This window comes from Schistocerca gregaria, chromosome 1 (assembly GCF_023897955.1).
Source record: "Schistocerca gregaria isolate iqSchGreg1 chromosome 1, iqSchGreg1.2, whole genome shotgun sequence".
NCBI lineage: Eukaryota > Metazoa > Arthropoda > Insecta > Orthoptera > Acrididae > Schistocerca > Schistocerca gregaria.
The window spans coordinates 1,162,366,725-1,162,391,793 of record NC_064920.1 but is presented as its reverse complement, the minus strand read 5'-3'; positions in this window follow the sequence as shown (position 1 = coordinate 1,162,391,793).

Below are 25,069 nucleotides of genomic sequence, written 5' to 3'. Positions count from 1 at the left end.
TAGGTATGTTTTATATGTAATGAGGCAGATGTGCATTTGATATGACCGGAAAAATCTGCGCTCTGACGCAAGGTGTGTTTTATTGATATATTTCTATATGACCAGACGGGTATGCACTGTGCAACCCAGTAACGTTATAAATTTGTATATACTCCCGGTAGATTTTATATGTCACCAGACTGATGTGCTTTGTATAAACCTGCAGATCCCATAAATATATATGTGTGTTCGTATGTTTTTACGTATAGGACCAGACAGATGTTCATTTTTGTAATTACGCACTTCTCGTGAAATTTGGATTCCTTTTCGATATGTCGTGTATGTGACCAGGCAGAGGTGCAATTGTGTAAGTCAGCAGCTTTCGTAAGTTCTGTATATGTTTACGTGATACAGTAATCTCTAGAATTATGTAAAAGCCCTAATGACGTAGTGTACCACACAGGCAGATCCTGTTATGACGCGAGCCTATGTGGTCCAGCGGTTCTAGGCGCTTCAGTCTGGAGTTAGTTAGTTTTAAATCTAGGGGCATGATCACCTTCCATAGTGCTCAGAGCCATTTTGTGACATTCATTGGCAACTCTTCTGCTAGTGCCATCTCGCGACGCGGGCTTAAAGTGCAAGAACAGAGCCGTAGTAGCGGTAGTGCCTAGCTTGCGCTTGTATGTGATGGAGACACTTAAAATTCATAACGTCATCTCTCTTGGACGCCTAATTGCTACTTACAATTTTGTTAGGCCTGCGTGTTATAGGCAAATATTAATATCACCATTGCTTGCCTTGATGTTGTAATCTGTATGTGTGGAAACGTATGTAACTAAATTTATATGTGTAAATGTTATATAAGTGGAATCCAAGCTCACTATAATAGTGTTTTCTATCCTCCATAGATCCGATGATGGCGGCTTTAGTTTCGCCGAAACCGGTAGTCATGGAATAAAGAAAATTCTTGCGATCTTGGCTACCAGTTTATTGTTTTGCAGACATCTAGATCGCTCCCTACAAAATGATATTAATATTGTCGGACGTGAGAAACATCATGTTTGTCCATTTTTAGCATGTGTGTCAATTTTTATGTCTCTACCTAAATTATTCCGTGAAATATTGAATTTTAAAATGTTACGGAACTTTCGGGTCACCATGTGTGTAATTGGGGTACTGATCACTTACATGTAGGCGTGGTTAGTGGAGTAGTGATTTTGTAGTTGGTGTTTTGGTGATAGGGCGTCACGTGTAGTAGCCAGACGACCAGCAGCTAGTAACGATTTTAGTAGTTTTTCTTATAGATAGGTGAACATTTTCTGGTGTAATACATTATTGTTGTCGTAACATAGATATTGTATTGTGTAATGGCATTATTTCGGTTTTGATGTGGGGCCAGATTGAATTGTTTTGCATTAATTACACAGGGCCGCAAAGTTAAATTTTTTCAATTTTTTTAATCTTGAAGTGTGATTTTTTTTTATTTGTTGCGACAGTTGTAGAATGTGAAGTCAGATTTTTGCTGTCACGTATGAGAAAACTGTGATAATGCTGTAAAGAACTGTCTATTTATACAATATTAAGATATTTTAATGTATTAATAAAGACACTTACAGCTACACTACTAACCTGTAAACTGCTTACAAATGTTTGCAGTACACAAAATCGAACAGCACACATTTGTTCACAGATCTAATCGCATTTTAAGTTCAACATATTCCAAGTCATACAGAGACACTGCACTTTTCCAGTAGCAATTAATGTTCACACAGAAATTTTGTCTTCGAGTATTCCTTCTATGCTGTAGCTGTACATTATCTCTTTTAAGAGACCAGCCGTAGTCAGCCATCATCCCTTCATCCCACCTGCCTTAACAACGTTATTCCGTTTCTTTATATCTTGCGGAGATCCTTCTCCATGTTCTTCGCTAACATCTGCAAGATTGTCATGGAAGAAGTCAATATGGCTATGATGAAAATCACAGCCATATTGCATCGTAAGTGCTTCAGAGCTGTCAACGTATTTTGCACCACGGCTTTGAAATTTGAGTGTTTCCTATTCCATAAAAAACTGCAACCACATTCCTAACAGCTCTCCAAGCCAGTCGTTCCGCGTGTCTTAGTACATTCTCAAACACTTTATCCATCACCAAACTTCTAATGTTCGGTATCACAAATAATCATTCTTTAAGTTTAGCCTGAGACAGAAAAGAAAATTTGGAACTTATATACTAAAAAAATAACTATCGTCTTTAGTCCTTTCTTTAATGAATTGTTTCATCATTCATAGTTTAACATGATAAGGTGGCATGATGATTTTCTCTCATTTCATGAGAGATTCGCTTATCACATTTGTCTCCACAGGATTTATTGTTGTTCCGGTAGGCAATTGTATTCTACTGCAATGCGATTCACGAGCACGATAACCCTAGAGGCACAGGAAACAAGGAAACTTCGTAAAGCTTGAAAGCATGACTGTTGTCCCAGCAGCATTTCTATCACTTTCAGGCCTCCACATACAACCCACTGGTGTTTCGAATAGTTTAATGCCTCCAGCAGCATCCCCATATTTTCATAAGTTTCTTTTAACCGCACAGAATATCCTACTGCACTGAGCTATACTTATTTCCAATGTGTGGAAGTATGGCCTTACGGTTTCTTTTGTTATAATTTACAAATAGCTTCCATTCATTGGAGTTGCGTGTAACACCATATACTGTATTCATAACAAACCTGTAGTGACATACTCACGAAATTCCGATTCCCTTGACTGAAACAAGTACAATGTTGTGCCTTAGGTAAGTGCATGTTTTTCCTTTAAGGGGAGCCGGAGGTGCCTATGCTGCCCCTGTGAAAATCACTAAGTTTGCGGAACATTAATGTCTAAACTACTAAATAGAAAATTTTGAATTTCTTTTACATATAGAGTGGTTTAGTATTGCAGTTATGACAGAGGGATTTTGGAGTATCTTTTCTAGTTTCCTTCCAATTATTTTTTTATTAATGACCAAATTTTTTTACAAATAATTGCTTTATAATTAAACTGAAATGAAACTACTGAACATATTGTCAAATGGCTGTGTTACAATGTAAGTTTGATCACTAGGAGTGCTGTAGAAAAATTTCATCTCTCTAGCTTGAGTGAATTTTGAGAAAATGTTCCTTATATTCGAAAATTTTAATTTACGGGAAATGGCTATCAAAGTTTCTCAATACATTCCTGCACTATAGGAGGGATTATCAGGGTCTTCTTCTTCATCCTCCAAAAGCTTCCTCTTCTATCTTCTTTTCTGGCCCATTGTTCCATCATACTTCATATGCCTTTCTCTTCTTTCTGCTCCTCTTATCCTTTCTCTGTCAATATTTCTTAGTGCTCGTACAGTGTTCACCACAGCTGTAAGTCCTAGTGCCTTCAGTACTTCACACTTCACACTGTTCCCTTGGTTGTAGGTTGCTATTGCATCATAAATGCCAAAGTGCAGTGTTTTTATGCTTACAAACACCCTTTTGGGAATCATTTTCCAAATCAAATTGTTTATGCTGACATTAGGATTCTGCGTCTTTCTGTGTAGACATTTGTGTAACAATTCTGGCTGTGCTAAATAATGAAAAATTGTTTTTATTGCTTTTATCACACCTGCTGGCAAACCATGTTTGTGATCATAGTCCTTTTTTGCATTATATTTGCACCAGGAATCTTTTGGGCATAGGCTGTGTTGAGGGTATTCATTGGAAGAGGCAGTATGAAGGAACAATGCCCACACTGCTTTTCGCATGTCATTAACATTACTAGTATTTTGCCTCATTGCATACCCATAGTATCTCTGTAGACGTTCAATCACCTCATAAGTAAGCCTGCCTCTCCCTCCTATTGTCTTTCCATCACTGAGCTTACTTGACCCCAAAGATTGTTTGAGCCTTCGAAGCCGTGCACTCATACGCTTTTGCACATACCCAATGCATTCCAACTTTTCAACTACAAATTCATTTCCATATGGTTTCAGTTCCTCTATAGTTTTGAAACCTTTGGAGTCACCATCCCCAAGGTAGTATTTGTACCTAACGTTGTATCTGGGAACTGAATGCTCTAAAATTTGTTTCACTCCATCCGCTTCCATTGCTCCACTTGACCCACTAAAATTTGCCTCACAGGTTCCACTGTGCTCTCCTTTGATTTTATTTTTGCACCTACAATGTTTTGATAATATTGCAACATCTATCACTTTTGCACTATCACCACAAGTAGCAGTTACAACCCCATTCAGGGATTTATGACCCCTCTTGTGGCAGTAACCATCTAATGCCACTACCAAATCCCTAGAACCACTGTTCATTTCTACAGATTCCTCCGCTGCTTCCTTCATGGTTTTCAAACCACATCTTCAACATAGGATCTTACCAGTTCACAGTAGTACCCAAATTTGCTTGGAGGCGATGGCAAGTTCATAATACCACAGTTTACCAGCAGCAGACCATTTTCCAAAGGATCAAAGACTATACACAAGTCGAACATTCACATCAAACACTCTAGATCGTCCATTTTAAACTGGCATGTGAATTGTAGAAAGTCACTTGATACTTGCAACATGCACAGATTATGTTCATCTCAAAAGCTAAACCAAAGTGCTTTGTTATCTCTAGTCCCACTCCTACAGTTGAACACTTTTTGCACAGAACACTTTCTTTCAGCACAGAAGATAATAATCCAATATTTAGTACTTCGTTAATATCATCAGTGTCACTAACATATTCACGAAATCTGTCACTTCCACCAGTCAGCTTCTTGCTAGAAGATGTCACTGGGCTATGACCGGCCATGTGTTGCTTAGCAGAAGAACGCACTGTTTCAGTAATTGTAGTATCGCAACTTGGTATTAGTGTTAATTTTCTTTTCCCTACGTTCTTCCTCTTCTTATATACACGGTTACTAAAACGTGGCATCGTAACCAGAACAACGCTTTACACAAGAAGTATAATACTACCAACAACAGGCGCAACACTGAACTAATTCGAAACGGTAAACAGGAAAGAGAAGACGTTCCACGCTCTTAGCACTTCATTTGTCACAGAAAACAATGTAGCCAACCCTTGTACACTCGCTGTATTCGTAACATAAGGCGCTGTATGCGTAACAGGTGGAAAAAATTGCAAGCAGTTCGCCAGGTAGTCACGAGAGGGTGTTAAATGCATTCAGCGGCCGCCCGTTTCCTCTGCAAGCGTGGGGGAAAATAGCAATAACTCCACTTCTAGGGCGAGCAGAACAATAATTCAAAGTTTACAGTAAAGAGGAATGTTCCAATTAATTTTGGGTAGCACAAAAATTTTTTTTTTTTTGATTTGGCCACCTCCGCCTTCCCTTAGTCGAGACCCCTGTTTCACTTGAGAGACCTAGATATCTTACAAGTCATCCACTTCTTCCTCTGTAAACTGGCCTTGTTGTCCTTTCGTTGGCTTGGAGCACTTGATAATGATGATGACGATGTTGATGATGACGATGAAGATTTTAAAGTAGTGGCCAGTTCAGGTACGGAAATGTTAGAAATATGTGGTATGGGTGTTATGGTTGATTTTAGGTTTGGATAAAAAATTCCTTTCACACGAGCCGTGGCTGGATCGCGTCATGCCTTGTTTGTTATCATTGATTGCAGTCCAGTGGTGTCTTTTTTCTTCTTCGGTTACCGCCACAACGTTGCTGTCTTCTGTCGTGAGTGGCAGCAGCAGAGTGTATCGACACTAGTACTGCTGTACTATCTTTGGTGTGGCGGATATGTTTTCGGAATGTGCTGCATGTGGCAGTCGATCAGTTGGGCAGAGCAGGGAGGAAGTATCCATGCTGCACAGTCAGGCCAGAGCAGCTGGTGACATTGCTGCTCGCGTTGGTCGAGATCCAATGACTGTTAGCAGAATATGGGATCGGTGGGTTCAGGAGGGTAATACGGAACGCCGTGCTGGATCCAAACGGCCTCGTATCACTAGCAGTCGAGATGAAAGGCATCTTATCCGAATGGCTGTAACGGATCGTGCAGCCACGTCTCGATCCCTGAATGAACAGATGGGGACGTCTGCAAGACAACAACCATCTGCACGAACAGTTCGACAACGTTTGCAGCAGCATGGTCTATCAGCTCGGAGACCATGACTGCGTTTACCCTGGGCGCTGCATCACAGACAGGAGCGCCTGCGATGGTGTACGCAACGACGAACCTGGCTGCACGAAAGGCAAAACGCCATTTTGAAGGATAAATCCAGGTTCTGTTTACAGCATCATGACGGTCGCATCCTCGTTTGTCGACATCGCGGTGAACGCACTTTGGAAGCGTGTATTCGTCATTGCCATGCTGGCGTATCACCTGGCGTGATGGTATGGGGTGTCTTTGGTTACACATCTCGGTCACCTCTTGTTCGCATTGACGGCAGGACAGTGGGCGTTACATGTAAGATTTGTTACGACCCGTGGCTCCACCCTTCATTCGATCCCTGCGAATCTCTTCATTTCAGCAGGATAATGCACGTCCGCACGTTGCAGGTCCTGTACGGGCCTTTCTGGATACAGAAAATGTTCGACTGCTGCCCTGGCCAGCACATTCTCCAGATCTCTCACCAATTGAAAACGTCTGGTCAATGGTGGGAGAGCAACTGGCTCGCCACAATACGCCAGTCACTACTCTTGATGAACTGTGGTATCGTGTTGAAGCTGCATGGACAGCTGTACCTGTGCACGCCATCAAAGCTCTGTTTGACTCAATGCCCAAGCCTATCAAGGCCGTTAATGCGGACAGAGGTGGTTGTTTTGGGTACTGATTTCTCAGGTTCTATGCGTCCTAATTGCGAGAAAATGTAATCACATGTCAGTTCTAGTATAATATATTTGTCCAATGAATACCGTTTTATCATCTACATTTCTTCTTGGTGTAGCAATTTTAATGGCCAGTGTTGTAGATTATTATGCAGAGATTCATACAGTGAAATACCAAATCACTCAAACGAGACTAAATAATTCTCTCCTGATTAGAAAATGAGCCGGCCGCTATGGTTGAGTGGTTCTAGGTGCTTCAGTCCGGAACCGCATTGCTGCTACGGTCGCAGGTTCGAATCCTTCCCCGTGCATGTATGAGTGTGATATTAGTTAGGTTTAAGTAATCCTAAGTCTAGGGGACTGATGACCTCCGATAGTCCCATAGTGCTTAGAGCCATTGCAACCATTTGATTAGAAAATGATAATATGTTACAAAATCGGTTTACTTTCCGACGCAGACAAAACCCGAGAACAGTATCTATTACATACTAAATTAACACGCAGAAACTCACGGAACTAAACTACCAAAGCACACATATGTAACTATAAAATTTTCTCCGAGTTAGGAACCCGTAAAATTTCACAATATCGGTCACTTCCAAGTGGCTGCTTGTGTCTGGGCCGGCTGCTGCTGCTGACATTATTCTCAAATGACTGACACGCGTTTGCTTAAAAAACTCAAAGAGTATTGATCTATTCACAGTCGATTAGGTTGAATCACTTTATAATCTATTGCAGTATACTTTATGCAGGAAATTTGAAATTAAGAAGCATTAGAAATTACTTAGAAACTGTTGGTGTTAAAAGAAAATTGGTTACATTTTCGTAAAGAGCGTAAAAAGCCACTGTAGGCGACCCAGTGTCACATAAAGCGCCGAAACATCGTAACCCAGTGTTATTGTTATTATTACGAGAGCATGTGTGCCCCTGATAGCTGAGTGGTCAGCACGACAGAATGTCAATCCTAAGAGCACCGGTTCGATTCCCGGCTGGGTCGGAGATTTTTGGGACTGGGTCTTGTGTCGTCCTAATCATCATCATTTCATCCCCATCGACGCAAGTGGCGTCAAATGGAAAGACTTGCATCCGGCGAACGGTCCACCAGACGGGAGGCCCTAGTCACAAGACATTTTACGAGAAGATATTTTGTGTTTGTCTAGCACTGTTCAAGTTTGTTCGATCGTGAAAGAATCCTCTTGCTTAGTGTTTTGTCTCTTGTTAAATTTATCTTTGCACGGTAAATAAGGTGGTAATAAACATGTTGAGCCCCACGTCTTGACAACCCGCAAACCGAACCCCACTCTACTTAAACCCCACGCTACAGCAACGTCCAATAGCGCCTTTTTTTCAAAAAACAACTTACTTACTGCATCTTCAGAATCTATGAAACGGTAGTTTGTGTTGTTTATAACTAAGGCAGACATCGCTTCTATTAAGTGTTATCAAGCCACCAAATACTAGAGGAATTCACGTTTGTGTGTGTGTGAGTGTGTCTGTGTGTGTGTGTGAGTGTGTCTGTGTGTGTGAGTGTGTGTGTGTGTGTGTATTTGCCTCGTTGAATATGTAACAGCTAATCAACTTATCGAGGAGATCGCGTTGTATTCGCTCATATCTCGTTCCCAAAGCGACTTACGCCCCACGCTGTTCGTTCGCAGCCTATTATCTGTGTACCTCCCACCGGCGTGTGGCAGAATTTCGCAGGGCAAATCTGCGAAGCAACTCAGTCGGCGGTCTGCAACAGAAACGGAGCGGACCGTCTCGCTTACTCAAACCCAATAACGAGCGGCCCGCGTCCGGCCAGTTCCGTAGGCCTGCCCGGGCTGTTATCTAAACATTGTTACGACCATCGGCCGGAACGGCGAGGCCGCATCGCAAGGGGTGCCGCGCCGCGCAAGTTATCTCAAAACACAGATCTGCGGCTGGAGGGAGCCGCTGCCCGCTTTCAAGCGGATGGCGGACCCGCGCTTCCCACACCCCCACCCACTCACCCACACACAAACACACACACACACACACACACACACACACACGCACATACATACAGGCTCGGGTCCAGTGTTCCAGCTTCGTCTATGAAGAAATACACGACTTTCGCTTCACATTTTTAACAGTTCTTCCTTTCGAATCCCCCTGTCTAGAATTGCTTCTTCGAGTCCTCAAGTTTCTGGCCAAATGAAGGATAGTTACCTCAAGAATCATAAAAGGAGGTTGTATACTTGGAAGAAGCCTGGAGATACTGACAGGTGTCTGATAGATTATATTATGGTAACCAGGTTTTAAATTGTAAGACATTTCCGGGGGCAGATGTGCACTCTGACAACAATCTATTGATTATGACCTGTAGATTAAAACTGGAGAAACTGCAAAAAGGTGAGAATTAAAGGAGATGGACCAGGATAAACTGACTAAACCAGAGGTTGTACAGAGTTTCAGGAAGAGCGTAAGGGAACAATTGACAAGAATGGGGGACAGAAGTACAGTAGAAGAAGAATGGGTAGCATTGAGGGATGAAGTAGTGAAGGCAGCAGAGGATCAACTAGGTAAAAAGACGAGGTCTAGTAGATATCCTTGGGTGACAGAAGAAATACTGAATTTAACTGATAAGAAGAGAAAATATAAAAATGCAATAAATGAAGCAGGCAAAAAGGAATACAAACGTCTCAAAAATGAGATCGACAGGAAGTGCAAAATGGCTAAGCAGGGATGGCTAGAGGACAAATGCAAGAATGCAGAGGCTTATCTAACGGGAGGAAGATAGATACTGCTTACAGGAAAATTAAAGAGACCTTTGGAGAAAAGAGAACCACTTGCAGTAATATCAAGCAAAGAAGGGAAAGCAGAAAGGTGGAAGAAGTATATAGAGAGACTATTCATGGGCGATGTACTTGAGGGCAATGTTATAGAAAGGGAAGAGGATGTAGATGAAGGTGTGTGTGTTTGTCCTTAGGATAATTTAGGTTAAGTAGTGTGTAAGTTTAGGGACTGATGCCCTTAGCAGTTAAGTCCAATAAGATTTCACTTACATTTGAACATTTGTACCATTTCTGTGCCCTTGCAGATGGTCGGTTGGTGTGGAACAGCGAGGCGCCAGTTTGGCCTCTATGCTGTGTCGGAGTGTGTGGTGCTCTTCCCATTGCTATGAGGTTCTTGGCTCACCGATCCTGGACATGAAAGTTGAATTTTGACTTAATCTACCAGCAAGTCACGACTGTTGACATTGGGTCGTTTGGAGTTCACGGTCGGCTGTTGGGATATTTCTGCGAGCAACAATGTGGTTTTCAAGTTGGTAAATTCTAGCCACCCTCCAGTGGAGTTTCAAAGCATGCGGTTATATCTAATTGAAGTGCACCAGCAGGATCTTCCGCCTTCTGACTGTTAACATTCTGGTAACCTGCCAAGGCCGTTGGTGGTAATTTCAGGCAGTATAGTCTCCTTCTCGTGTTATCGCTGTCCAGCACAGTGTGTAGTTTGACAGCTCCATGTATGATTGGCTGTGGGTGCCAATATCTTCTATGTTGTCCCATTGAACTCCCTGTTGTGCCCTGGTCGGGTTAAGTGGAAGTTATCTTGTCGGTGGGTCCGTTGGGTTTTGGTCGGTTGGGTTGTCGTCGGATCGTGAACAGTTGGCCCAACTACCTGTCTCACCGAAGCAGGTGTTACTGTTTGAATTCGACACCGACCCTTGAACATCTGTCACATCCAAATGCCCCACAAATCTCGCCAAATAGAGGCTCACACGAAACACCTTTCTACGGCAGATGGTAATAACGCTGCCTCACACGAGGACGTGGTATCTCCGAATGCATTACATAATCACTAAAGTCTTTAGCCGTTTACACCTCTTGAGTATATAATTACAGGCCTGATAACAACACTTAACATAAAAAACGTAAATGCTCTCTGGTAGCCGTTCATCCTGACACAGAGAATTGCGTGTTATCTTTTCACTCATACACTTATAAGCCACATTTCTCAGGATTTTTCTTAGTCCTACGATTTCTTTCAATTTCGTGTGGACTAATCCCAAAAATTCCATAAGGCTGTACCAGCATACTGTTGTCTAGCACTTTTTGAGTTTTGGTTTGGAATTTGAAACTTCTCTCACGTTTTTAAACTGCCAAGTAGTCTGTTGCAGAGTAATTACTGAGCTTTAGCGGGGAGTCCCTTAGCCAAGTGTAGTCGGATACTGTTGATGTGATAATCACGTTTGGTTCTCGTGCTGTAATTGTGGAGTTCTCTGTTTGGCATTGGTGCACAAATTAATTTCACATATACGATTCATACGAACTTAAGAGAACGACGCACCACTAACGAATTATCCGAATAAGACGAATATCGGCAGATTAGATGCACGTGCACAGACGAACAAATGGTTACAATTTCTGAAAAAAAAACTGGATAATTTATTTCAAGAGAAAGAGCTTCACGAATGGAGGCACTCAATAAAGCGTTGGCTCACCTCTTGCTCTTATACAAATCGTCATTCGGGTTGACATTGATAGAAGTGGTTGTTTGAAGTCTTTCTGAGATATATTGTGCCAAATTCTGTTCAATAAGAATTCTTCCAATCCATATGTGGCATACAGTAAACCAGTGCTTAACATAATTGGTTAAAAACAGTCTTGGTTGCAATTTTTTTTTATTTTTCTACTAAATCTAGGCATCGTCAGGTTGGTCTTAATTTGGTATAACTTAGAACGATCGTTTAGACAGTGTAGCCAAAGGGCATCGTCGAATACATCACGCCAACATCGCCTTCGTTAACCACAGTAAAAACTTTTCTAGATGGACGCGAGTGAATCCAAGACCTGCATAACGCGTTCCCGTTCACAGGAGCGAGTAACAGAATAACATGGGGAATAAGTAGTAGTTAAAAAATAAAAGCAATAAAAATAAAATAAAATTGCAACCAAGACTGTTTTTAACCAATTCTGTCCAATCATCAGTATTCCGAGTTAGTTGGAGGGCCCTGCCCAATAAGCACCAAACGTTCTCAGTTTGGGAGAGACCTGTTGACCTTGCTGGACAAGGTGGGGTTTGCAAAGCATGGAGACAAGCAGTAGCAGACTTACCTTGCTGAAATGTAAGCCCAGGGAGGCTTCCCGCGAAGGGCAACGAAACATTGCGGAAAATATCGTCGAAGTACCGTTGTGCTGTAACGGTGCCGCGGATGACAACCAAACGAGTTTACTATGAAATGAAATGGCACTCCAAATCATCGCCCCTGGTTGTCTGTCCTTATGGCGGGCGACAACCAGTTTAGTATCCCACCGCTGTCCAGGGCACCTCCAGACACGTCTTCGGACTGGAATCTCATTGACTGAAGTAGAATTGTCTTCAGTAACGAGTCCCGCTTCCAAGAAAATAAAAAAAATAAAAATGGTTCAAATGGCTCTGAGAACTATGGGGCTTAACATCTGAGATCACCAGTCCCCATAGATCTACTTAAACCTAACTACCATAAGGACATCACACACATTCATGTCCAAGGCAGGATTCGAACCAGCTACCATAGGAGTCGCGCGCTTCCGGACAGAAGCGCCTAGAACCTCTCGGTCACCGCGGCCGGCTGTCCCGCTTCCAAGCGGGGCCCGACTACTAGCGGAGACGTCTCTAGAAGAAAAGTTCTTCAACTGTTTCTCAGCTAGAGCGCCGGGCATTCTCTCCTACTTCAGATGTGTAGATGATATTTTAGTCGTCTACAAAGGACCTGTTGATGGCATTCACCGTATTTTCAATCCCTTTAATGAACTTCACGAGAATTTATCCTTCACCAGCGAACTACAACCATACAGAATTCGACTACTGCAAGCTCTTCGTGAAGGTGACAAACTAAAACTTGTTGGGTTCTGTTATTTCGTTCTTTGCAAGATGGAGTATGACAGTTTTCTTCCACGCTTAGTGTTTAGTGACGCGGGGGTACACACCACATGACGTTGTACAACATCAGAGACATTCTCGAAAATATAATGTGTTTTGTGCCGTTTCACGGGAAATGGTTGAAACTGCTTTATTTAAATATGTGAGTCTGTACTTAAATTGCTGAATCACTGAGAAGACGAAACTTCTACGTTATTCTATCCTGAAACAGCTGAGTAAAACTGAAAGTACTGAACCTATTTCCTCTTTACTTTTTCTTATCATGTCAACACTGACCCACAATATTGTAGTACAACGCTATCTGACTGCTCAAACGGTAGACAAATTTACTATTTTTTTTTGGGATCTAAAATTTAAAATAGTCTCTCACACCGGCCTGATTTAGCTTCACTGATCAGTATAGCAACAAACATGCGTATATTAAGCGAATTTTCATTCACAAACCAGGTTTATCCAATTCACACAGTTCAATACTGTTCTATCCTCATTAAATGGAGCTTAACTTAAATTCCATAAGGCAATGAAGCAATTTCGAAATCTCGGTGCGACGAAAATCGTCAGTCGATCTCCTGAAAACATTTGTAATAATTATTAACTTTCGGTGATCACATGGGAAAGACCGGAGATCTGCTGGTAAGACCGTGTTAGCCTATTTATTGAAAGTAATAAGCTGGATATCTTGAGCATACAAAACGGCAGGTTCGTCCAGTGTAAATCAGACGTTCCCCACTGATCTCGTGCAACACAGTGTAGTAAGCAGACACTGTCAATAATAATCAGTTAAATAATACGCGAACACACTTACTTTAGTTTAGTTCATGTATTAAATTCCTTCTCATACAGAATCTCATCAAGATGGCGAGTAGCTCAACAATATCTACATATACATCTTCGTTCTTTAACGGCTAATCGGCAAGATCTCCTTCGTTCTTTTCATAAGAGAAAACACAGATAGCAGAGAACCTATTCCACGGAGTAAATGGACGTTCCAAGGAATAATAGGGCTTGAAACTACTTTGCCTTGATAATCATCGTATAATAAAGTTTAGGCATCGGTAAGATAAGAAGAGATATTTCGAGATCTGTACTGAGTTACATAATTTATAAAATTTCTGAAAATATTGCGAGAGACCGCTGCAAGAGGCATTACAACTTCTAATAATTAATAAAAAACAATGGCCCTGAAAAAGAAACAATCCTCACAATAACCTATGCATTCCATTAATCAGTTACCTCACAAAAATCTTCATTACGGGAACTACTGCGGTACAGCGAGCGCCAATACTGCCAGCTAAGTAAGAGATTCTAACTGCTGAAGGCACTTACTACTAATAGGCATGTGATTAGCAAAGGAAGGATTTTGTTGCACACCAAATAATGTGTTTTTTACCTTAATAATGTGACATACACTTGAAACAAGAATACAAATCGCCATTGACATCCAGTACAATTATATATAATCATGAATAACTTTCAGTCTCCAAGTCGGATACTGCCAGATCGTTAGCCTGCGCTGACACATCAGAATTCTACCCTCCATCAATGCTAACTTCTCACATTTAAAATCTATCGCTGCTGGCTGTTCACCTCAAACTGTTCAACTGTACTTCCATCACTGCTGGCGACCAACTTCCAACTGCCCAACACTACTGGCGAACCAACCAGCCACAGAGTCTCTTACAAAGAAAGGGCAGTCAGAGACCCAATGCAAAGAGCTACACAGCGCTGCCAACACAGAAACAGCCCATGTAAAAGGTGTATGGTCCATTTTTCTTTGCCGAGATACCTACCTGACTGTGGTCCGCCATACGGTCCAACAACAGGAGCGCCTCCGATGCTGCACGAAGGGAGAGGGAAGGTGCATGCTGCAAATAGCCCTCCATCGTGCGCTATTGGCTTTCTCGAGATGTTTTGTCAAAGAGGGGCACTCTGCACATTTTGCTGCTAAGAGCTTCTGCGAAACGTTTCGTTGGTGAAAACAGCATTTGGTAAACATTTTGGTCAGTTTTCTGAGCTATTGTAAAGGGAAAACTTTCTAGTGGACATACCGATCTCGTAAGTTCTCTAAGAGACGCGGGCAATCCTTGGGACAACTGTGGTTATACTTCGTCCATCTGTTCGGCATCTAGGCCATCGTTTCTCCATTTTCTTGTCTTTTTTTCTATGTTCCCACGCCAGAAAACATGCGCACAATAAGCCAAAATGAAGATATCTTGATTGGCTGGAGTATCGTGACGTCAAAGTTTTTAGATGCACGTTTGTGGAAGGTGTCTTTCAGTAACTTGATTAGAAGGACCGCATTTTTCCTACGGTGGTGAGAGTGGAGTGACGTCAGCTTAATTTTTCATTGGTGCAACAAAAGTGTTTATTTTTGATTGGAAATTTCTGTTCGAGACAGAGGAAACTTCCGCATAACTGGCGCGCTCTGTACTTTTAACTTTACTTCGGACTTTAGTCGGAGTAGCATGAATTTAGTCTCTGTTTGCAGAGGGGACAGTTCGGCCTCTGTTTGCAGCAATCACTTCGCATCTTAAAATCGATGGAGATACTTGGGGTTCCGCATGCAGCTGGGACTCTCTGCGGTCACGACGCCCCGGGCGGAGACTTTAGGTTCTAAATGTCCAATGGGACTGGCACAGCTGCCCGACAACTGCACTTGTATTCCAAGCACGAATGCAGTCACTGTTATCCGGTCAAGGATTTCATTCAGTCAAAATTTGATATGTTAGAGAGCTGAAATTACCATCACTTACGTCCTTTCCTGAACTTTGCCAGCTCTGAGTCACTTCATTTCTTTCTTGCTTTGTATTTATCATTATCATCGTTGCATTTGAAGCAAGTTTCACTAAATTAATTGACAATGTTTTTAACGATATCAACTTTTACACAGTAAATTAGAAAATTTATCGTAACTATGAATTTCATTTCAGACCTAATCATCACTGTTCGTAATTAACGAAACTATGTGATTACCCCCATCATTTATCCATCGCCGGGTGTAAAATTAGCCTTCATTTACTCCGTTGCGCACGGTTTAATTATCGTGTATCATTTGGGGAGAGATCTAGATATACAGCTGACTAGTATTATTTCTCACTCTCTCTATTATCGAGGGTGGAAGGGAGTGGAAGAGGGGGCGGCATTCGATCGATAAATATTGATCAACTGGCGTGTAGTACATTTTAAACACCGTATCTACAACGACTGTGTGAATAATTTTCTTCATTAAATATACGTTGCTGCTTAATTCTGAACAGATCTGTTTCATATGGCTTCCTCGAACCATAAATCTGTTTCTTTTCAATACCAGGAACTTTCACTCTCAATTACGTACTCTCAACTTTTGCTATCAGTCCATTATATTTCGTTTCCCTTTATTTGTTGTTCTCTTTGCAACTATGTTCATACAGATGGTTTTATTTTCGTTACTTAAATATTCATTTAATCTTTCTACATCTATGGCAGTTCTTATTCCGAAAGCAGTTATTGACAAATTACTTGCAGTGAGGGATATATCGTCCGCATGATTACACTTCCTTTTTACAGATTCTGCCAAATCATTCAAATACAGTATAAACAATAGCTAATCCAGAACTGTCCCATGCGCTACCCCATATGTAACCGTTTGTAAATCGTAGTAAAATGTTTCCACCAAGCTGGCCAGAGTGGCCGTGCGGTTCTAGGCGCTAGAGTCTGGAGCCGAGTCTGGAGCCGAGCGACCGCTACAGTCGCAGGTTCGAATCCTGCCTCGGGCATGGATGTGTGTGATGTCCTTAGGTTAGTTAGGTTTAATTAGTTCTACGTTCTAGGCTACTGACGACCTCAGAAGTTAAGTTGCTTAGTGCTCAGAGCCATTTGTACGATTTTTTGTTTCGACCATATTTTTTATCTCGTAGCTTAGTTTTACATTTTGCTCTGTGTTTCGTATAAATGATTTTATTACACTTGCTGCATTCCCCACTATGCCATATCAATGCAGTTTATCTAGCAATGCAGTCTTGCTTGTAGAGTGAAAGTCGCTTAAGAGATCCAGGAATATAATTCATTCCCCCGATCTTCTCATGCTCTGACCACTTATATCAGTGATCTGATTGTATTTGTAATTTGTTTCATCTGTTGGAAAAATGTGTAGGTACTTTTCAATTTCTGGTGAGTTCTCTTTGGCCTGTAATCCACTTTGTTTTGTTCTTTTCTGAATATAATGAGCCTTAAACATGGAACACACTTCGAGTGAGTCAGTTCTTTCCCTTGTGTAGTAGGCAATATGCTGCCTCTTCCATCTACACCTGCATCTACATGACTACTCTGTAATTCACAGTTAAGTGCCTTGAAGATAGCTCATCGAACCACCTGCAAACTATTTCTCTACCATTTGTAAGACATCGCGGTCTCCTGACCTTCATTGCGTACATATTCCGCCCTCACAATCATATTCCGCTCATCAAGACGCTTCATTCAAACCCAAAATCGATAAGATAAAGTCAATGTTGTATGAATTCATGTAAATAAATCGCAAATGCGCACCGAGATTGAAATACTCAAGTCTGGCGTACACACGCACATTCAAGACATAATGGTCGCATGGGCTTTTAGTTTGGGAGATGGAAACCGCACGCCGGGGTGCCGGTTCCTTCAGAGGACGACTCAGCTTACCTATGTCGGCCGACGACCGCCCATAGAGCAGATAGCGTTTTCCCGAGTGAAAGGAAGAACGACCCCGTGTTCGGCTTAAAAGCAAATTTCACTACATTGTGTGGGAGCGCCCAGCCTACGCATTCTTTACAACATAGCATGCAGTTTCAGAGATTTTCACAGGGAGACAGCAAACGCCAAACGCCAAACGCCAATGCTACAGATTTCCGGATTGACCACCTTAAATGAAACGTCATTCTCCCGTTTTAGAAGAGCAATACTGATTGGCAGACGATATTTCTGACGCATTGAGCTGAAGGAGTAATGGAAGAGAGAGTATCTCTGTCAAGAGGGAATCAGAGTGCGACTCTATATTGAATCCTTGCGATTAAACGTTGTTCACTGTGTTGGCCGCCACACTTATTGTGTGGTGTGAACGGACACAGTTATAGTTAAACGCCTGCGAGCGTATTTTTGAATGGCATCGCGGTGGACTCGTTATCTGACTGGTGTACAACGCCAATAGTTAGACTAGGGGCGAATAGGAGTACTTGACTTGATCAAGGCGTAAGGAGAATCTGATTGGCGAAGATCAATCCAGATAGAACAAGAGTTATCTTATTTGTCAGCAGCCAGCGGCGCAGACAGCAGTCATTACGGACTTGTGCGCTACAGGTCTTGTGAGCCCCATATTTCCTCCACAACAGTACACTTCACTGCATTTCACACACGACAGCCTCGACCATACCTAGTAACATTCTAACGGATAATTATTCAAGTAGAGTAGGCACAGCTTTCAGTCATTCTGCCAAGTCAATAACAATCTTAGGCTTTGTATAGAAATTTCATTAGCGAATCCAAGCCTTAAGAAGTAACTTCACATTCCAATAATAACCCGGAAATAACTTGTTGAGGTGATAACTAAAAGTGCCATTGTGATTTCTCAGAATTTCAGAAAAATAAATAATAATTTTCGTTAGTTTCATATTTTTCTTGCACTAACTAGCACTACTCCAGTACCCAAGTATCCCACTAGTTATGTAAGAAATTTTGTGAATTTTTGTATAATTTCCTTACAGCTCACGACTCCAGAAGTTATTTATTGCTGAAAGTTTTTCAGGCATTTCTCTTTAGTACGTTAGGAGTTCCTGACTTCTGTAGTAATGTGTGGGAGGAAATTGCATCTTGCAGGAGCCACAGGGTAAAGGGTACATCTCAGATCAATCCGTTGCGCAGAACGACAGAGTAGCACACACATGCACATACGTTCCACTCTCGAGCATCGCATGTGTGTAACGAACACTTAACTCTTTCAATGCCAGCCCTATATAGATGGGCACCAACAAAATATTTTCACATTCTGGGTAGGTTGCAAGTGATTAAAATTTCGAATGAGCATATCTTATCGGTGGCACTCTATCTACTACTTCATGATAACAGAAAAAGAGCTGCCATTCACCGAACTTTTTCAGTGTCCTCTGTCAACCCAATTTGATGTGGGTCCGACACCGCGCAGTCACACTCCAGATGAGGATGGACAAGCAAAGTACAGGCAGTCTCTTAAACACACCTGTTGCATCTTCTAAGTGTCAGACCTACCAAATGCAACCTTTGGTTAGTTTTCCCCATGAAATTATCTATGTGATTGTGTGAATTTTGCATTAAATCAGGGACCTGGAAACGACGTAGAGACTTCGCCCCGTCGTAATCCTCAGTGGTACAAAACCCCACAGCAGTCCACACACCCCACCGCCGCCGCAATTATGGTACGTGGAGACAGCGTTTGTGAGCAATCTCCGACATAGCGTCACTGAGGCGGCATAAGGAGAACCAGCCCGCATTCGCAGAGTTAGGTGGAAAACCGCCTAAAAATCCATCCACTGGCTGCCCGGCACACAGGACCTCGACACTAATCTGTCGACCAGATTCGTGCTGGGTACCGGCACGCCTTCCCACTGTGGGAGCAGCGCATAACACCGTGCAGGTAGCCGGGTGGGCTATCTGGGTGATGGTTTCACTTTAAGTTATCCGTAACATAAATCGCTAAGTGCAGGGTAGTTAAACGTCCGCTGCTTGAGAGGGTCCCATGAAAAACGGGAGATCTTAGGACACTGAGACTTTGGAAAACAGTTGTTAGGACACGCAGAAGAGAAATAACAAATTAAAAATTGATAGTAACAAGATAAGACATTTTAATTTCCACATGACATGGTAACATTTGTTAAGTACGTGTCATGTTTACATTCCACGATAGAAACATTGCTCAATGTGATGAACATTTGCATCCATGTCAGTTTGGAACTGCACTATAGATACAATTGCACGAACTAAGCGTTGATATGAGGCAGGGGATAAATCATGAAAATCTAATGTGACAGGAGAAGTAAGAAACGGTTTTCACACCACGAAATACGAAGTTGTATTTACAAAATAATTATATAAACTCTAAATTGACTTTACAAATATATTTAGGTCAGATATCACATTATATAATAAATATAATTATAGTGCTCAAAGATTGCGGTAAAATGCATCATATTTGGTGTCTGTGTAGTCCAACACTGCTAGGTGGTCACTAATAATTGGCCTTCGTCCAGCTGGTGGCAGTGAATGAACTGCAGAGATGTTCTTGACAGATTTACCCTTTTCCTAAATGTTGTGCTCTCTCCACGACTACATTTCATTGAAGGAATCGTTTATTTCTATGAAGGACAGCTTATCGCTCGCAATTTTAATCCAAGAAGCAGAACTGATCTTCACCGGTGCTGTATGCAATAATGTATTGCATACCGAGGTGAAATCACAGAAATCGTCCTTCTACATTTTTACAACATTGAATGGTTGGACATTTCCTGCTTCTCTGATCATATCAGTTATTTCTTCAGGAGTTACGGTTGTGGAACTGTCTTTCCCTTCTATAATATCCCGAAATTTAGGTTACAAGATATATACGAATGCCCCAACACTAGAATTTCACACAGACGTTATTAACCGTACTGTTTACATCTGCGTTGATTTAAGGCACTGAAACTATCAAATTTTTATTTTGGATGGCGTATGTGTCAGTGTTCCCTTACGTGTTATATCATTTGTGAGCACCTTTAGAAGACGACAGGACACCTCATTTCGTCCGTGACCAGTAGTGCCTTCATGCCACGAGCACATGAAACTGTTGTTAATATCTCCAACGTGAATGCAAATGTTAAAGTTCGACAGCTGACGGCTGTAAAACATCTTGACGTGTATTTACATAGGCATACATAACACCTGCTACATGTCCGTGATGATGGACCATGTGTCACTTGAGGCCATCGCTGAAGCAGAAGTATCATCACTCAAACGTTTCACAGCTTTCTCATCCATCCTGAGTCGTAACTCCTTTTTAGAAGTAGGACACAGGTTTTCTGGTCTCACTGCACATATTGTTTTAGTTCATATATTGAACAAGTGTCAGTTTGAGGGCGATGGAAGGCGAGTTTGGGATACGAAGTCCTAAAAATTCTTCTATGAAATAGCTGCTTGCTGTCTGCTTGGGGGTATACTTTTATTCAGGTGCAATGCATTCTCTTCATACTGAGACCAGCACGCAAATATTGTTTTGAATAATTGTGGCGTGAATAGTGGCTTACCTCTGTAGGAAATGACATATGAGTCTTTAAGTGCGCTTTATCATCTTCAGTCTATTTTACTTCATAGGTGTGAAAAACAAACCTCCCGCTTTTTTTTTTTTTATCGAATTGTGAATACGCTTAGATATCTGTGAATGTCTTCGCACATACATGAACAGGCTCACAATTTGAAAGAAGACGGTACGTGACAGTCTGCTGCTCAAAGGTTCGTTGTTATTACTTTGTTTTATGTGCACTATGTTGACTAAACCAAAAATAGAATTGCCTTGACTTACACAATTTAGGTTCCAAAAAAACTGGGAATACAGCTATCGTTTGCCATTCTCTTCAAAACTAGGGTAATTATGTTACATTTACAAATAATCTGCACAAAAGAAAAACAAAAATCGGTTGAGTTATAATAAAACATAAAATTGGACGTTACCACTGAATGTAATCAGTTACTTTTCATTGTAGGCGGGAAATAAGACTTACCAGTTAGTATAGAAGAAGCTTCGTATTAAGGCTCCTCATAACGTTACTATTGAATCAGTAACACAGTTCTGGTACCACGCGCCGCGGAATTTGAATCCCCCCAGCCGTCATGGACGTCGAAGACCCCCACAGGTCTCTGCACCGTCGCGCCGTAGGCTGTGGCGGCGCGCGCCTCCTGGCCCGCATTTAGAGTGAGGGCGCCACAATCCTCGACTTCTATATCACCCTCACTCCCACCCTTAAGTATCTTGGCGTCACCCTTGACCGTCGTCTCTCCTGGACCCCCCTCCCCCCATCCCAGACTATCCAAGCCGAGGCACGCTCCCGACTCTGCCTCCTCAACCTCCTTTCTGGCCACACATGGGGTCTGCACCCCCCCTCCCCCCACTATCTGCACACCAATAAATCCCTTATCCGTCCTATGCTCTGCTACGCTCATCCCACCTGGATCTCCGCCCCTCCAACTTTTACAACTCCCTTCAAATCCTAGAACGCCATGTGCTCCGCCTAACCTATCGCATCCGGCTCCCATCCCCCACATGGATCCTGTTTGACCTCATCCTGTTCCTGCACCTCCTCCTTTTCCTCGAATGCATACGGATCCTCTACACCTCCCACAAACTTGATCCTCCTGACCCACAAGTCTCTCCCATCCTTTTCCACCCTCGTCTGCTGCTGCACCTGCATTTCCACATCCTACCTGCTCTCCATCACACTATTCTCCATACCCTCGCCCAAGGTGGCTTCCGCCAACTCCCCCTCCCTGATGATGCCCTCATCCCCTCCATCTACCCTCGTACCAACTCTGAACCTCCTCTACCGCACCTTGTGTTTTTTCCCAAGGGCACCCTGTCTCCCTTCTCTCCCTCCTCCCTCCCTCCTCCCCATGGACTTCCCCTACCCCCTACCTTCTTTCCTCCCCCTCCCATCCCCTCTGCCACTGGTATCTATACCCTCCCCTCTTCCACCTCCCCCCTTTTCCCCTTTAGGCAGGTCCCCGTACTCATACACGTCAAGTGAACATTCACGCACTGGAGGTCGTCGCCAGTGTTTTTGTGTGTGCCATTGAGTGTTTCAGTATTTCGTCATTTTTGCTCCTTCTTTCACGTGTGCCGTTTCTGTCGTCTCTGTTAGTGCCCGAGTGCTGAAGGTTATTCTTTGGACGCTTCACTTGTGAACGACTTCATGTATTTTTTTAAATTTGTGTCCCTACTTTTGCCTATCCACCGCGTTGTTTCGCTTTTCGAAGTCTCCACTTGTAATAAACGTATTATCCATAGCCGAAAAGAGGCGTAGTATTGCCGCTGCCGGCCTACCTTTGTGTAAGGTATCAAAATAACAATAAAGGAAATAAAAAAAGTTCAGCCAGCCAATCTAGCCTTGTCTACGTCTCAGGGCATATCGCCTCGCCTTAGACAGCATATTTACTTTCGTGTTTTGTTCACGAGTGGACGTGGTCGTCTAGTTAGGTGTTCTTGACTCTGTTGTTTCGCTCTTGTTGTTGTCGCAAGGTCCTTCGTTGGCCGTGTCCGTCCTCTCCCGTTATGTCGTTGTTCGGGGGGCCCGCCGCGTTTTCCGTCACCTCAACCCCGCGACTGTTCCGGTCACAGTTACAACAGTGATGGACACAGACTAAAAACTGGTAACTCCGTGGCCTGTTGACGTACTCCCATATCCATCTCAGCTCCGTGATGTTACTACAAGTGGCATCTTGCGTCGCTTGCAAGAACTCAATCGCTCACAACTTTAACATTCTCTACATCTACGGCACTGCGATATGCCTTACTACTTTTTCCATAAGAAATCTGAAAAACGATTTCTTTTTGACTTACTAGCCTTCCCACACGAATGCCTCATTTGTTCTCAGCACTTTTCTAGCGATGGACCGTGGAATGTTCAGCTGTCGTAACACAACCCGTGCTCTGCCTCAAGATAGCACACTGCGTCCAGCATTGTCAGCCATGGCAACACTAAGTTCTTCAACAACCAGTGGCGAAACAGATCGTTCGTCTCTCGCAGGAGTAATTCCCAGGTCGCGAGTTAATTCGCACTTCCGAATCATATTCTCGAACCTTAGTGCGAAAAGAGACAGGAGGACTTGCCATTATTAAAAAATTTAAGGTGCTTCGCTGCACCGAAGATGTCTGATTCTGAGTTACTTTTATTGGCGGCTATTCAATAACATTGCCATTTCTGTCGCTCAGAGGAAGTATTGATCGTGATTTGCCGCTAGTGTATTCGACATACAACCAGAATCTCTGCCTGATTTCTAAACACAGTTTCGTAGTAGAAACTATTAAAGGTATCTTCCGCTGAAATTCGAGTTCTAGTAAAAAATCACCAATTCTGGAGACTTCGTTTTCTTTTATATTTGGCATAGTTTTTCTATTGCTTCTGCAACATTGTTCTCATCTGTTTAGTGTAACATGTGGGATTAGTGCCGTAGCTCATTAATTAGTTTGGTACGTACCTCCCAACTGCAGTTCATATCATTTCTTGGAATTTAAGTCACGTCTGTTCTAAGGTTCTGCAGTTTCGCGGTAGTGGAGACTGCCTCAAGCGAATTTGTTCTGCATTTCTAACCACACACATTTTGGTTCTTTTTCCAATGGATTTTGATGTGACGTTATTCAGATTTGCTACAACGATCTTAAGCCCACTAATCCTTGTTTCCATCGTGATGTTCCCTATATGCTCGGAATTATTTGTTGCAAAGATGTAATCTATGTTTTCTCAACCATTTACACTTTAATTGGGGTCCTGAAAAAAAACGTTTAAAATACGAGTAATTTTCGGAGAAACATGTGGTATGATTTCCAACAATGTTCTCTGCCTACCAACGGCTTTAAACATGTATTTGCGCCAAAATATAGAGGGTGTACTGAAGTCACCACAAATTGTAGTTGTGTAAGTTTTCTTTGAACTTTTAAGAGCTTTGTTTCTTATTTCACATGTTACTGTTTGTGTGTATGTGTGGCCCAACTGTCTTAGAAATGTTTTGATGAGGTTCCAATTTGATATTTATAATATCTCTATGTACCGACAATTGGTGATGACATTTAATAAAGTGAACATTTCGATTTACTGAAATATTTTTGACTATAGGCAAAGCCTTTGATAGAGCCTTGTTTAAAGAAAAAAAGGAAGTAGCATTAATTTAAGAATAATGTTGATAAGATCAGCATAGAAACTATTTAATCGACAATACCGGCGTAGAAATTGTATAATAATAATGAAACTCTCTCTTCTGTGTGAGTAGGATAAAAAGATTTTATTTGATAATGATTGTACAAGGGCAAAAATTCACTATTATGTTTCACTTCTGGTATGCACGCAATGGTCGGCCAAAGAACACTGTAAGTCTGTAATAGTTTAATAATTGTTAATACTGCTTCATTCATGTAGATAGTCCTTTCCCATGCGGGAAGCAGTAACTTTTCTAACTTTCAGTGACTGCATCAACACGCAAATCTCGCGCCAATAAAAGGCATTGTTCGCCGCCGTTACTGGCCGTAGCATCTCTTTAAATATTTACACAGATTCTCTCAGGCGTAAACACCTCATAGTGTATACATAGTTTCTCTTTGACAGGCCTTAACTGTATTGATTAACAACGTTAACCCATACGCAGTATTTATCGTAATTTATAGACTAACAGCTCAGTCATTCAAATAGGCCGC